Source organism: Gossypium hirsutum, chromosome A03 (assembly GCF_007990345.1).
Source record: "Gossypium hirsutum isolate 1008001.06 chromosome A03, Gossypium_hirsutum_v2.1, whole genome shotgun sequence".
In the NCBI taxonomy this organism is placed as follows: Eukaryota; Viridiplantae; Streptophyta; class Magnoliopsida; order Malvales; family Malvaceae; genus Gossypium; species Gossypium hirsutum.
Window position 1 is genome coordinate 8,535,169 of NC_053426.1, and position 5,511 is coordinate 8,540,679.

The following is a 5,511-nucleotide window of genomic DNA, read 5'->3' on the forward strand; positions in this document are numbered from 1 at the left end:
AATTAAATCGATATTCTTTTATTTTCAGTGGGAAAACGTACACTTTCACCCCTTTGAATCCGAAAGATATTCACAATGATCAAATCGACATGATGAAGTTTTGTAAGGAGGTTATGGGAAGTAAGACACAAAATTCAAAAAAGGCTGAGAGAAAAGAGGTCTCTAGTGAAAAAAGCCAAATTAATAATGACCCAATGGTGAGTGCATCCTCTTGTGAGAAAAAAAGAGTGGTTCATAATTTTTATGCGAGTGGAAAAGATGTGCGACGAGCCTTACTCACTAAACAACCTTGCATCATTATTCGATTTAGGCAAAACTGTTTATCTTTGACTAACCTTCATAACTCTTTGCCTAGTGTTTTTATGTCTCTTTTGCAAGAATATGAAGATATTTTTGAAGCAGCACCTAAAGGATTGCCACCTTTGAGGGGTATTGAGCATCAAATTGACTTAATACCTGGGTCAACAATTCCAAATCGACCAGCTTATAGAAGCAATCCCGATAAGACGAAGAAATTACAAAAGCAAGTAGATGAACTTTTGGCGAAAAGTCACATTCGTGAAAGTTTAAGTCCTTGTACAGTGCCGGTAATTCTGGTGCCAAAGAAAGATAGTACGTATAGAATGTGCGTCGATTGTCGACCAATTAACCAAATTACTATTAAGTATAGACATCTTATTCCAAGGCTTGATGATATGTTTGATGAACTTTATGGTGCTTGTATCTTTACAAAAATTGATTTAAAAAGTGGCTACCATCAAATTCGAATGAAAGAGGGGGATGAATGGAAAACGGCATCTAAAACTAAGTTTGGTTTATATGAATGGTTAGTCATGCCTTTCGGTTTGACTAATGCACCTAGTACTTTCATGCGCTTGATGAACCATGTTTTGAGACCTTATTTGGGTAAATTTGTGGTAGTATATTTTGATGATATTCTGATTTACTCAACTTCTTTAGATGACCATGTTTTTCATGTTAAATCAGTTTTGGATATTCTGCGAACTGAAAAATTATTTGCCAACCTTGATAAATGCACTTTTTGTTGTGATAAACTAATCTTTTTAGGTTTTATAGTAAGTGCTCAAGGTATTCATGTCGATGAGGACAAAGTAAAGGCAATTAGAGAATGGCCCACTCCTAAATCAATTACCGAGGTGAGATCTTTCCATGGTTTAGCAAGTTTTTATAGACGTTTTGTAAAGGATTTCTCCACTATTGCTGCTCCATTAACTGAGATTATTAAAAAATCTGTGGGTTTTAAATGGGAAGAAGTTCAGGAAAAGGCTTTTCAAACTTTAAAGGATAAGTTATGTTCTGCTCCGGTTCTTAAATTACCTGATTTTTCTAATACTTTTGAACTTGAATGTGATGCTTCAGGTATTAGAATTGGTGCCGTGTTGATGCAAGAAAAAAGGCCAATTGCATATTTTAGTGAAAAACTGACTGGGGCACAATTAAACTACTCAACTTATGATAAGGAGTTGTTGGCATTAGTCCGAGCTCTACAAGTTTGGCAACATTACTTGTTGCCAAATGAGTTCGTTATCCATACAGATCATGAATCCCTAAAATGGTTAAAGGGAAAATGTAAGTTAAGTAAGAGACACGCTCGATGGGTGGAATTCATAGAGACATTTCCATATACAATTAAGTATAAAACAGGTAGAGAAAATGTAGTTGCTGATGCCTTATCTCGTAGATATTCTTTGATAACTTTATTAAATGGTAAAGTCTTAGGGTTTGAACATATAAAAGATTTATACTTAAATGATATTGATTTTGCAAATGTTTTTTCTAATTGTGGGAATGGTGCCTTTAACAAGTTTTATCTTGTAGATGGGTTTCTTTTTCGCCTAAACGGGTTATGTGTTCCACAATGTTCAATGAGAGAGTTATTAATTCGTGAAGCACATAGTGGAGGCCTTATGGGACACTTCGGTGTCGCCAAAACACTAGATATTCTACATGAACATTTTTATTGGCCGCACATGAAAAAGGACGTTGAAAAGGTCTGTTCTAATTGTATTACTTGTAAATAAGCAAAATCTAAGGTAATGCCTCATGGACTTTATACTCCTTTACCGATCCCTTCTTCGCCGTGGGTAGACTTATCTATGGATTTCATTCTTGGTTTACCACGAACAAAAAAGGGTCGAGATAGTATCTTTGTTGTTGTTGATAGGTTTTCAAATATGGCTCACTTTATTCCTTGTCACAAAACGGACGATGCTACACATGTGGCTGACTTGTTCTTTCGAGAGGTGGTGCGCCTACATGGGATACCTCGCACCATTGTATCGGACAGAGACGTAAAGTTCCTAAGCCACTTTTGGAAAGTATTGTGGGGTAAGCTTGGTACTAAATTATTATATTCTACTACATGTCACCCCCAAACAGAAGGACAAACTGAGGTAGTCAATCGAGTCTTAGGTGCTTTACTACGAACTGTTGTGGGTAAGAACCTTAAAACTTGGGAAGAATATTTGCCATTTGTTGAGTTTGCATATAACCGATCTATTCACTCTACAACTGCATATTCCCCATTTGAACTTGTTTATGGTTTTAATCCACTAACTGTACTTGATCTTGCACCATTGCCTATAGAAAACATTTCTAGTTTAGACGGTGAGAAGAAAGCTGAATTGGTGAAATCCATGCATGCGAAAGCAAGACAACGAATCGCCAAAACAAATGAAACAACTGCCAACAAAGCTAACAAGGGGCGCAAGCAAATTATCTTTAAGCCCGGTGACTGGGTTTGGGTCCACATGAGAAAAGCGCGATTTCCAACTAAACGCAAAACAAAATTGGACCCACGTGGCGATGGACCTTTTCAAGTACTCAAGCGCATTAATGACAATGCATATCAAATCGACCTTCCCGGTGAGTATAATGTTAGTGCCACTTTTAATGTCGCTGACCTTTCTCCTTTTGATATTGCAGATTCGAGGGCGAATCCTTTTGTGGAAGAGGGGAATGATACGAGTAACTCAGCCCAATTCAAAGGCCATTGTAAGCACTAAATTTTTGTCCGACTAGAGTTTGTGTTTAATTTTCAAAATTTCAAAAAAAAAAATTAAAAAAATAAAAATTGCATTTTGACACCTAAACTTTTCCTAAATTTCATTTTGACCCTTAAACTTTCTTTAAATTTCACTTAGACCCCTAAACTTTCATTAAATTTCATTTTAATCCTAAATTTTCTAAAAATTACATTTAGCCCCAGAAGTTTTGCTGCATTTGCGATTTGGTCCTTCAGACAAGTTACATGATTTGGGGCACCCACTTCCCAGATTTTCAGGCCATAAACATGGGTGGCTGCTCCTTCCCCACTTGCTACCTGCAAAAAAGAAGCAAAACCAACTATAAAAAGGAGTTTAAACTCCAAAAATGAGAACCCCCGTGAATCTCCAAAAAAAAAGTTTCAAAGAGAAAAAAAGCTTCAAAAATAAGAAAAAAGGGGAGAGAAAAGAAAGGAAAGAGAAAGGTCCGGTGGAGTCGACGGTGGCAGCTCGAACGGCGGCGTGAAAGAAGCGGCGGTGTGGGGGGCTCGGTTTTGAAGAAAAAGAAGAAGGAAGAAGAAGAAGAAGAAAGAAAGAGAGAAGAAGAAAGAGAAAAAAAAAAGAAAAAAAATTTTAACAGTCGGGTCAAACCGACCCGAACCGGGTATAACCCGACCCGATCCGGTAACCCAACCCGACCCAGCAAGCCCATTAGCCAAGCCCAAAGTAGCCCAACAAAAAAAAAAGAAAAAACAAAGCAAAAAAGAAGGGAAAGAAGCAGCAAAAAAAAAAAAAGAGGGCAGGCCAACAATAGGCCCAATTCCAGCAGCCCAACAAGCAGCCAACAGGCCACCAGCCAGCAGGCCCGCGCAGGCCAGCCCAACAAGGCAGCCCAGCAGAAAAAAAAAGGAAGAAAAAGAAGAAAAAAGAAAAAAAGAAAAAAGGAAAAAAAAAGAAAAAAGGAAGAAAAAGGGGGTTCAATTTTAGCAACCCGTTCGGCGAAGCTCGTGTTTTAGATTTTTCGGTAATTTTATTTATTTCTCTTTTAATTTAATGCTCGTATTTTTATGTTATTTCATTTTAATATTATTAGCATTTTATGCATTTTATATATTTTTATATTTTTCTATTTATATTTACAATTTAATTAAATTTTAATTTTACTTTATTTTAAATAATTTTAATAAATAAGGCAACGAATCGGTTTAGCATCGAGTCACCGAATTCATCGCTATGTTGGGTGAATATCGATGGCTTATGTTAAATTCGGGACCCGTTTTAAAAATAAAAAATGTTCAAAAATCCTCGTGTTTCAAAAAATTTTCTCGTGTTTTAATACAACCCGATTAAATATTAAATTGAATTGGTTTGACACTAATTCGTCGATTTCATTGTCATGTTGGGGTGAATATCATCGATTCGTGTTAAATATGGTACGTTTTTCTAAAAAAAAATTCTTGTTTCAAATTTTCGAATCTTTAAAAATTACTCGTATTTTAGAAATTTTCGAATTTTCGCGTTTTCAAAAGTTTTCGTGTTTGAAAAAATTTTCGCGTTTAAAAATTTCTCGTATTTCAAAAATTGTCGTTTTTTACAAATTTTCGTGCTTTCAATAATCCTCGTGCTTTTAAAAATTCTCATGTTTCAAAAATCTTCGTGTTTTCAAAATTCTAGTGTTTCAAAAATTTTCTTGTTTTCAAAAAAAAATTTCGTGTTTTTAAAAAAAAATATTTCCGTGTTTTAAAAATTTTCGTGTTTTAAAATTCTCGTATTTAAAATTTTTTTTTAAGAAAAAATTTTGTTTCAAAAAAATGTCTTGTTTTAAAAATTCCCGTGTTTCAAAAAAAATGTCGTGTTTTAAGAAAATTTCGTTTTTTTTCAAAAATTTTCGTGTTTCTAAAATATTCGTGTTTACAAATTCTCGTGTTTTCAAAAATTCTCGTATTTTAAAAAAAAACTTTCGTTTTAAAAAAGAAATACTGCGCTTCAAAATTCTCGTGTTTTTTTTTTAAAAAAGGGGTTCTCGTATTTCAATCGGATCACGACTAAATATTAAATGGAACTCGTATTTTTGAAAATTAAGACAACATGCGTTTAACGAGATACCAATTTTGGGCGTCGCGAGGGTGCTAATACCTTCCTCGCGCGTAACCGACTCTCGGACCCTAATTTTCTCTGGATTTTGACGTGGACCTAAAATTGTCTCTTTTTTTTAGAAAAGTTTAAAAAAATTCTTCTAAAAAAGGATTTTATTTGGTGTCCGATCACACCTAAAAAAGATCGGTGGCGACTCCTCTTTTGTAAATAAAATTTGAAACTTTAATTTTTCAATAATCATTTCAAATAGCGCCTATTGCCAAATTTTTAGGTCGCTACAGCTGGCGACTCCGCTGGGGATTTTTTTTTTTCGAGAGTCGAGTCTAATGTTAAACGCGTGTTGTCAAAATTTTCAAAATTTCTTGTTCAAATTAACATTTAGTCGTGATCCTTAAATTTTTTGTTTTAA